The 10638-nt window shown below is 49.2% G+C and overlaps 2 non-coding genes across 2 annotated transcripts; both read left to right on the top strand.

Moving 5' to 3' along the window:
- Positions 1-2902: 2902 nt before the first annotated feature.
- On the top strand, positions 2903-2974 carry Trnae-cuc. The gene has a single exon. It is a non-coding gene; the product is annotated as a tRNA-Glu (tRNA).
- Positions 2975-8732: 5758 nt separating this feature from the next.
- Trnae-cuc lies at positions 8733-8804 on the top strand. The gene has a single exon. It is a non-coding gene; the product is annotated as a tRNA-Glu (tRNA).
- The last annotated feature ends 1834 nt before the right edge of the window (positions 8805-10638 follow it).

Below are 10638 nucleotides of genomic sequence, written 5' to 3'. Positions count from 1 at the left end.
CGGCTTCAGATCTAGGTGATGTTGGCCCGAGACAGTGGTCTTGTGCTTTTTTTCTTTTTTTTTATGTGTCTGTGTTGTTATTTCTTGAGGGATCACAAATATCAGAGTTACAAGGTTCATCCGATCCGGTGTCCGATGGTGTTTCTTTCATATTCACCGAAAGAAAACGGTAAACTTTTGTGCATAAATATACACCAAAAAACTCTAAAATAGTTTCTTAATATAAACACCGAAAAAAGTACACCGAATTTTGAAAAAATAAAAACCGAAAACCACGAAATCTAGATATAGATTAAGGGCAACTAGAGCATATAGAATTTTATTCATAAGAACTAACTACGGTAAACAAAAGGTAAAATTTCAGGTGCCCCAAATCCTAAAAGCCGTTTGCTTCTGATTTCATAATTACTGGAACGAAAATACATTTAAGAAAGACATACGTTCCTTTCTAATGTCCCACTAGTTACAGATAATATAGGTGGGCTTTTCGTAATTCTTTCACGCCTCTAAACATTATCTCGTGTACATATTTTTTGTGTACTATCACGTTTATACGTTTAGAGCGCCCTAGGGGCGCCTGTTTCCGCGTAAAACGGCGTCGGCGTCGCCGTTGGCGTAACCGCACGCGTTGCATTATGGGACGTTACAAACCTTTGCACCAACTCAATTAACCGCTAAATTTTGCGAAGAAACTGAATTCATGTGCAGGTCTGTGACCTCCCATAATGCAACTCTGCGCGTTCAGTTTCTCCGCTAGATTTAGCGGTAAAACTGACGGCACGACACATGACCTCAACACTAATTCAGTTTCCCCGCTAAATTTAGCGGAAAATTGAACTTGTGTTGAGATCATGAAGCGTCACGTTTTTTGATAAATCTAGCGGAGAAACTGAATTTGTTCAATTGTGACGTGACAGGAAGTCATGTGAAGTCATTTTCCCGGTAAATTTAGCGGGGAAACTGAATTGGGGGTGTAGAGGTCACGAGGCGTCAATCTTCCAGCAAAATTTAGGGGGGAAACTGTGGGAGGAGGGGAGGGTATGGAGGAACAGGAGTGGAGGGTACGGAAGAGGAGGATGGGAGGTTACGCAGGAGGAAGAGGAGAGGGTACGAAGGAGGAGGAGGAAAGGAGTAGGGGAGGATGAGGAAATAATGAGGGGAGAAGAGGAGAAGGGCAGGAGGAGGAGGAAAGGCGGAGAAGACAAGGAGGGGTGGAGGAGGAGGTGGAGAAGGAGGAGAGGACGAGGGGAAGGTACGGAGAAAGAGGAGGGTCATACCCTTCCCTCCGCACCTTCCCCTCCTCCTCCTCGAAAGCTGCGCTCTAATGTCGCAAGATTTGTAAACGTCTTTCATTTTTTAATGTTGCCATTTTCGGCGACTTAATTTTCTTGAGGAGACAATTTGTGTAAAATGATGCTATTTTTGTCTATGATTTCGAAACATTATATGCTCAATCCTTGCTTTTAGAGCGCAGCTCTTAGGCGCCTGTTTCCGGCTTGAGCGGCGTCGCCATCGCCGCCGGCGTAACCGCGCATTGCATTATGGGGCATTTCCCTTAATGACGTCACGCGTGACGTCATGTGTAACGTCGCTAGGGTCACAAGTGACGCACGAGGATCACGAGGAAGGAGGAAGAGGAGAGAAAGGAAGAAATTTTCCGCTAAATTTAACGGAAAAAATTCTCCGCTAAAGTTAGCGGAAAACTGTCCTCCTAAATTTACCAGAAAACAATTTTCCGCTAAATTTAGCAAAACATTTTCTGCCAAATTTAACAAAAAAACTTCCCCGTAAAAGTTAGCCGAAAAATTTTCCCTCTACATTTAGCGGGGGAAAATTTCCCCGTTAAGTTTAGCGAAAATATTTCCCCACTATATTTAGTGGAAAAATTCCCCCACTAAATTTAGTGGAAAAAATTCCCCGCTCAATTTTAGCGGAAAGATTTCCCCGTTAATTTCCGCTGAATTTAGTGGGAAATGTAGCAAAAATTTCCCGCTAAATGGAAGGGGAGCATGAGAGGAGGAGGGGAGGAGAAGGGAAGGAGGAGCATAACCCCCCCGTACCCTCCCTTCCTCCTCCTCAAGAGCTGCGCTCTAGTTCGGCATTACAGAGAGTCTCATTTTTATTAATTCGTGCCAGTCCCGTCCGGGTTGTCTCTTCCTTTTGTACCTATTTGCGCTGTTTTATCGCATCACGTTTGTCAGTTTTTTTTTTGTTGTTGTTTCTATTTTCGTTTGTTTCTATCTTGGCTTCATTTTTTTGTGGATTTTATAATTGGCACAATTTTTACAACTTAGTGTCATATTTTTCATTCATTGTCTATGGGAGATACGTTCATTTATTTAATGACACTTTCCTATATTTTGTTTTCATGTTTTACCTCCACTTTTTTGTGATTTTATCATGGGTGCTATTTTCCAACTTGTATATTTATATTATTTAGTAATTTACCGCGATGCATTTAGCGATGTTAGTGACGATGAATATGGCTGTCTGTGTTCTATGGGTATATTTATTTCGTGTGTACAATGTGATATATTTCTTGTTTTGAGCGAGCGCGTTTCCTTAAGGAACAAAGTAAGCTTTTCCTACTGCACATATATCCGAAGTTCCCCTCCCACCCCCCCTCTTCTCTTTGCTGATGCACGTTTTTCACCCTTCCCCCCCCTTGTTGTACATTGGTGCCTTGTTAAGCCTCACTATCGCCTTTTGCGTCAAGGGCCATTTCAAGCAGTGTACCCCTAGAAACAAGTAAAAATGAATTGACTTGAATTGAATTGAATTCATCCACAGTCTGTCACAAGTACCCTATGTAGACTTTGAGAATCTTCTTGATGCTTTGTGAGATTCCGTTGTAGTTGGAGTATTGCCATAGAAAAAGCACATACTTTTCAGCGCTCTCCGTTCCGGCGTGGTCTAGTGGCTAGGATACCTGGCTCTCACCCAGGAGGCCCGGGTTTGATTCCCGGCGTCGGAAGGATTGGGTCTCATCGTGTAATGGTTAGCACCCTGGACTCTGAATCCAGCGATCCGAGTTTAAATCTCGGTGACACCTTTCTCTTTAAATCCCCTCGCAGTTGGAGTACCGCCAGAGAAAAAGCACATATTTTTTAGCACTCTCCGTTCCGGCGTGGTCTAATGGCTCACTCTGTTTCCGGCACTCGTATCGAGCGGTCGCAGGGTCATGAGCTCCCAAGGAGCGGCGATAGCGGCCGTCGCCGGCCGTCGCCGGCCGTGGTAAATCGGCTGAATCATCCCCGGATCCTTATCGAGTAGTACTGCCCCCCCCCCCCCTGCCATCAGAAGATATGTTTTTGAACTCGGTGATTCTTCACGCCGACATTACGGGACGCCCGTATAAGATGGAAGATTTCAAGGGCGAACTGCAACGCTTGGGCGCCCTTCCTGCCCTAAAAGCGGGAGGGGCGTACCAGATTAATCATGTCTGGCTCTTCGCGTTCCAGTCGCCGGACGTCTCGCGGAAGTTGCTTGAAGCCCGGGAGCTGCAAGTGAAGGGCAAGAAGTGCCTCGTCGTAGATCCCAACGACGGTGAGGTACGCCTAAAGCTTCACTGGCTACCCTTTCACGTGAACGACGACTTGGTTCGACGAGCGCTCGAGCCGTACGGCAAGGTGAGCGAGGTTACCAGCGATACGTGGAAAACGGATGCCTTTGCGGGCGTCCAATCCACAACCCGGTTCGTGAAGATGACACTCAAGAATGGCATTACCAAGGACACTCTTTCGCACCAGCTGCGTGTGCAGGGAGGTAATGGGCTCGTGTTGGTTCCCGGTAGGGCCCCCAATGCCTTCGTTGCAAGAGGACGGGTCATATCCGCAGGGACTGTCGTGTTCCTCGCTTGCCCCGAGTGCAACCGCGTCGGACACGAGAAAGAGAACTGCGCCCGCACTTACGCAGCGGTGACAGAAGTGGCCGTAGCGGGGACTTCGACGACCAAGCGATGGACGAAGAAGAGGCTGAGGCAGCCGCGGCGAGCACCACGCCGGGAGGGTCCGCTGCGGTGGTTTCGACGCCGTCCAAAGAAGTAACAGAGAAGAATGCACCGAAGAAGGGTGACCCAAGCCGCACGATGGTGGAGCCCCCGCTCAAGGTACCGTGCAGCATCCACCAGACCAGACCACTCAACAGCGAGCCTCAAGGAGACACGGACCCGGGCAACGCAGGCACTGTAACCGACGGCAAGTCGGAGATGATTGAATCTGAGGATGCCGTTTTCAAGCAAACACCGGACGTTCGCTCTGCAGAGGCTTCCGCCGCAGTGCGAACAGAGCTGAAGTGGCGCATGGCGATAGCACGGAGAGAGCGATTCAAATCCAAGCCGCGAATACCTACGGAAGAGCGCCGGCTGGCTGCATCCCCTTGGCTTTCGCTCTTCGGTACCGGTCCTTTTCTGGCAGACGCGCAACTTGCAGCCATTGTCCGCGACTGCCGGCAGCGGGTGCTTAATTTCCCACAACACACACGCTGGGACGTCTAAAGCTTGCCACCCTTAACAGTGTAAGCCTGATCGCCAAACAGCGGAAACATTCGGTCCTTAACTTGCTTTTGCAAAAAAAAATAGACGTTGATTTTCTGCAAGAAACCAAACTTAGTACTGATAAGCAGGTTAAAGATATGGCTCATTTTGTGAGAGAGCATTATGACTGCTTTATATCCAAGGCGAACGCACAGAGTGGCGGGGCGGCTATATTGATAAACAAATCCAGAGGCATCACGATTTGCCCTGAATGGGAAAATGACTTTAACGGTCGGGTCTGTGCGGTGGACGTTCTGTACCAGGGAGCGCTACACAAGCTTGATTCGGTCTATGCCCCAAACGAGATACCGGAGAGAAAGCAGTTTTTCTCTACTCTCCGGCAATACGTTGACACATCGTGCAAAATTGTACTGGCTGGCGATTTTAATGGCGTATTGCATGTCGCTGACAGCTCGAAGGCTTTGCGGTCGGATAGCAGCCGCGTGGAACTTCGCAAAATATTACGGGACTTCGATTTGCAAGATGCAAATGAATTAGCTGCGGGCCCATGCTTAGTACACCCACTGGCAGGGTACATGCCATGCAAGGCTGGACAGAATTTACGTTGCAAGTGAACTTGCGGCAACCAGCTCGGCATACGAGGTTCTCCCGCTGGCTTTCTCCGACCACGCCCTTGTAACGGTTGCTGTTGGGAAGGTGGCTCCCCAGACAAGCAAGTCGTCATGGTGGAGTAGATGGAAATATAATGAAAGCCTTTTAGAAGAAATTAAGAACATAATCGGGGAGAAAAGCGACGGGAAGGTTGTGGACGCAGTGATCTGGGAGGAGTTGAAACAAGATATCAAACTGGCAGCCTTTAGGTTCAGCCAAGAGAAAGCCGCCCGAAAAAAGGCGGTGAAGTGTTCCTTGACACAGAGTCTACGCACTCTTATAGCTGAGGAAAACAAAACGCCTGGAGTGTTCACGAGCGACATTAGAGAGTGCAAAGGCCGAACTCTTGAGCTCCTCGAACACGACTATAAAGGTGCCTTGATTCGAAGTAGAACCCTCACCTTGGAAAGGGACGAAGAGCCCCGTAAGATATTCAAGACGCCAGAAAGACAGCACGCAAGTCGTAACCAGATCACCAAGTTGCAGGAGAAGCGCTAAAGTAGACTCACTCACCCTCGCACTCACACTCACACTCACACCAGAAAAACGGTCACTCACGTCGCGCTGACTTTCAACTCAAATTGAATTTTCGTCTTCTTTCATTTTTCTTTTAAGCGTGTTAAATTTGTCACCTCACTTCTTTCTCTTCTGTACAAAACCATTAGCAATGTCTATCGCACATTACCTTTGAGAATCTAGATATAACAATTATTTTTTCCGTAAGCGTTTTGGATGGACTACTAACACAGAAGAGAAAGAAGTGAGGTGACAAATTTAACATGGGCAAAAGAAAAACGAAAGAAGACGAAAATACAATTTTAGTTGAAAGTCAGCGCGACGTGAGTGACCGTTTTTTTGGTGTGAGTGTGAGTGTGGATGTGAGGGTGAGTGAGTCTACTTTAGCGCTTCTCTAGCAACATGTATATCCAACTCGCCCAAGCATCCATTCTAAGCAGATCACCAAGCTACAAGTCGGCCAGGACACAGTTACGCGGCAAGAGGATATCGAGGCTGCCTTTGTGAATGCTTACACCACTCTGTTTACAACGGAGGGAAACGACCAAACATCTGAAATATACAAACGATCGCCGCCAAAGGCTTCAGAATCTATAAGAAAGAAAATCAACCAAGAAATCACGGCAGCCGAAGTGGAGAGGGCCATCAAGAAGTTGGCCCCTCGCAAATCACCTGGTGTTGACGGCCTTGAGAGCTTCTTTTACAACACCTTCGCTGGGAAACTGGCCCCGATTCTTCGGGGCGTGTTCGCCGACATCCTGCGCCGGGGACTGGTCCCGCCTTCGATGCGTCAAGCGGTCACCGTGCTAATTCCAAAATAGAACGTCGCAGGACCCCTTGGAGTTGGTCACTTTCGACCGATCAGTCTGTTAACGTGCGATTACAAGATCCTGGCCAAGATTCTCGCGAAGCGGCTGGAGTCAGGCCTTGGCAGCGTCATTGGAGACCACCAGACCTATGGCATCAAAGGAAGAACGATTGCAACGAACGTGTATGCAATGCAGGTAGTGTGCGAAACGGCGGAGGTGCTACAGTGTCCGCTGGCAGTGCTGCGGGTTGACCTGAGCAAGCCCTTTGACAGAGTGTGTCATTCTTTTCTTTTTTTCTCTTCTGGAGTCGTGCGGGACTGGTGCGCGCTTGCTGTGATATGTGAAATTGTGCTACTGCGGAATCTCTACGCGTCTAATTGTGAACGGGAACAAGACCGCTCCCATTTCTGTGAGCAGATCAGTGAGGCAGGGCTGTCCACTCTCACCAATCTTGTTCGCACTGTACCTGGAGCCACTCTGCAGAGCGATTGTTCGCGATGCGAGCTTCAGTGGTTTGGTGCTGTCCTCAGGCTCACTTAAACTCCTGGCATACGCCGACGATGTGGCAGTGGTGTGTTCGTCGGCAACTCAGCTAAAGGCTGTGGTGCAGCATATTAGGAACTTCTGCACCGTTTCCGGCGCGCAAATGAACCCGGAAAAGTCGGCTGGAGCCTGGCTAGGTGGCTGGGACACGAAGCCAGAGCGCTTTCTTGGCATCCCGTGGACGTCCAAGGTGTCTAGTTATTTGGGAGTTTGTTTAAATGTCGAACAGCTGAGTACGGGCCGAGGCGGAGTGGACTTAAATCGCCTGAGATTCAAAGCGGCAGACTGTCACGGCAGATATATTTCGTTCACGCATCGGGCACATATTTGTAACTCTGTTTTTTTTCCGACTGCATAGTATACGGCACAAGTGGTGCCGTGCGTATCTCTTGATATTGCAAAAGTGCATCGATTGTTTGCAACCTTTGTCTGGGAGTCAAATTTTGAGCGTATGCGACGAAATAACCTGTTCTTAAGTCAGAAGAAGGGCGGGCTTGGATTAGTAATTGTTGAGCTGAAGCTTCGGGTGAACCGCTTCTTGTTCTTTAGGGACTATAAAAGTGCTTTCATTTTGTCGTCATTCAGAGAACTTGGAGGAGCATGCTTGAGTCTCTGGCTTGATGGTGCAACAGGAGTCGCCCGTTCACGCGTGCTTAAATTTTACAAAGAAATAGCGGATGCTATACAGTTTTTCGAAGCGAGGTTTTCAAGGGAGTGTCTCGATAAGGTTAAAAGGAAAACATTGTACTGGAATACGCTAGAATCAATGACGCCGCCTCCATTGTATCGCATTAGTGCAGAAGGTGTGTGTAAGTCTGATGTTTTCCAGCGTCTTCGGCGCTATCCAGTTAAAATGGGGTCAAAGAACTGCATAGGGAGGTACTCCCTGTGAAGACTTGGTTAGTGAAAACAGGGTTTTTTGAACCTTGGTCTAAAAATTGTGCACTTTGTCCGGTTCCAGAAACACTGGAGCACCTATTCTTGTATTGTACGAATGCCGAGCTGTTTTGGGCCGAGCTTCGTGCGGTGTTGCGGACAGATCTCTACATGGACTGGAAAAAGGTCAAATACTTGGAGTTCGGCTCAGGTCTGAAAAGCAGAGCCTGGGAAGTTCTCGCTCTTCTTGGATTGCGTGCCTTATGGAACTCGCGGAATGATCACTTGTTTGTAGCGGAAGGGGCAAAGCCAGCTTGGCGCCAGTTTGTCGAGGGTTTTATGTATGTTGACTCGATTATAGAGGTAACGCAACAATCAGGCTTGAATGCTGGACAACGTGGAAAGCGTGGAAAGGCGCTAGAAGGTTGCTCTTTATTGCGAGTACAGTAGAAAATGTCAGAGTGGCCCGTAAGGGTGCACTAATATTCGTAAGGAGCTGTACTGTGTGAGGTTGAATGCTGCAAATTTCCTACGCTGCCCTTCAATGTGAGTCAAACGGTCAAACAAGCGGACAGTGCCGTGAGGCTTTTAACCCTGTAGATAATGGGTGTTTTAAATAAAATGTAAAAAAGGCGTGGTCTAGTGGCTAGGATACCTGACTCTCACCCAGGAGGCCCGGGTTCGATTCCCGGCGTCGGAAGGATTGGGTCTCATAGTGTAATGGTTAGCACTCTGAATCCAGCGATCCCAGTTCAAATCTCGGTGAGACCTTTCCTTTTTTACATCCCCTCGCACTTAGAGGATCGCCATAGAAAAAGCACATACTTTTCAGCGCTCTCCGTTCCGGCGGGGTCTAGTGGCTAGGATACCTGGCTCTCACCCAGGAGGCCCGGGTTCGATTCCCGGCGTCGGAAGGATTGGCGTCTCATTGTGTAATGGTTAGCAATCTGGACTCTGAATCCAGCGATCCGACTTCAAATCTCCGGTGAGACCTTTCTTTTTTTTAAATCCCCTCGCACTTGGAATATCGCCAGAGAAAAAGCACATAGTTTTCAGCTCTCTCCATTCCGGCGTGTTCTAGTGGAGGATTCCACTTCCGGCAGCCGAAGCGATCGGACACGGAATATCTAGGTCCGACGGAGTGGTTTCGGTGGCCCATGCGGGCCGCGGTATCAGCAACGTTGAAGATAAGGAATATGCTATCATCCTGCCTTCGCTGCCCACCGGGTCACTCGTGGTAACTATACGGTCTTTTTACATGGCGATGTTAAGGGACGTCCGTACCGCGCCGAAGATTTTCGTGACGCGCTGGCTCGCTTAGGACTACTTCCCGAGGTTGTCGCCCTCGGGGCGTACCAAATGAATCATGCATGGGCCGTCACCTTCAAGACTACCGAGGGGTCCAAGAAGCTACTGGTGGAGTCGGAGCTCGTCGTCAAGGGGCGGCGGTGCATTGTCGTCGACCCGGGCAAGAGGGACGTGCGCCTCAAGCTCCATTGGCTGCTTTTTAACGTCGGCGACGACGACGTGAGGGCAGCCTTGGCGCCTAATGGCAAGGTCATGGACGTTTCCAGTGAGCGGTGGCACATTGACGGCTGCCACAGCGTCAACACCATGACACGGACGGCGGTGCTGCGCCTGAAGGGGGGCCTGACTCCCGACGACATCCCGCACTAGCTGCGCGTCGCCAGTGAGCTCTCCCTCGTTGTCGTGCCGGGCAGGGCGCCGCTCTGCCTGCGGTGTCAGCGTACGGGGCACATCTGCAAGGAGTGCCGCGTCCCCAAGTGCAACATCTGCCGACGGTTCTTCCACGAAGGCACGCAGTGCGTAAGGACCTTCGCGGCGGTCGTGGGCCCCATGGGAGGCGAGGAGAAATCCGAGCTTCTCATGGACGAGGCCGACGCCGAGGAGGCCGTCGCGGGTCCGGTCAGCGGGGCGGCATTATCGCAGAGAGCGGCGGCGTCGCCCGAGCGCGGTGCGGCCACGTCCGCGGTCAACGTGGCACCTGGTGCTGGGACGACGAGCAAGGCCGAGTCTCCGGACGTTTAATCCGTTGAGGCGTCGAGGCCTGGAGTCAAGGCAGCCGGCACATGCGGCGACGCCTCCTCTGAACAACCAGGTGACGTGCCCATGGAGACGGCCATGACACCGGAGCTCGCCGCAAAGCGGACTCGGGACGACAACGGCGCTGACCCAGAGGCAGCGATCAAATTGTTTGAACTTATTGAAAAATACATACCGTGCGCAACAATTCGAACTACCGCGTCTAAACCATGGTACAATAATTCCCTTCGTCGTGTATCTAACAAGAAGAAAACATTTTTCAGGACCGCTAAAAAAGCAAATACACCAGAAGCTTGGTCTAAGCATGCCACTTGCTCTTCTGAATATAAAAGTATGTTGAGGGAGTGTAAGCGCACATTCTTTCAGCGCACTCTACCTAATGTGTTACTAAACAACCCTAAAAAAATTTTGGAGCTTTGTTAATGAAAAATTACACTTAGAAATCAATCTAGTGAATAGCTCTGGTGATAACATATTGAATAGTGAATGTGCAAATATTCTAAACAGGGTATTTTCTGATGCTTTCACCGTTTCTACACCCATTACTGAAATTCCTCCTGTTACAAAAAAAATATTTTCCAATGGATCCTGTTATTATAGATTTTCAATGTGTAATCAGCATGATAGAATCTCTCAGAATGTCTTCATCATGTGGCATAGACGGTATTAATGCGAAGGTTCTAA

The sequence above is a fragment of the Ixodes scapularis genome, unplaced genomic scaffold, assembly GCF_016920785.2.
Source record: "Ixodes scapularis isolate PalLabHiFi unplaced genomic scaffold, ASM1692078v2 PGA_scaffold3__209_contigs__length_174095766, whole genome shotgun sequence".
Lineage (NCBI taxonomy): Eukaryota > Metazoa > Arthropoda > Arachnida > Ixodida > Ixodidae > Ixodes > Ixodes scapularis.
Note: the sequence above shows the minus strand (reverse complement) of the source record. Positions and strands in the feature narration are given on the sequence as shown.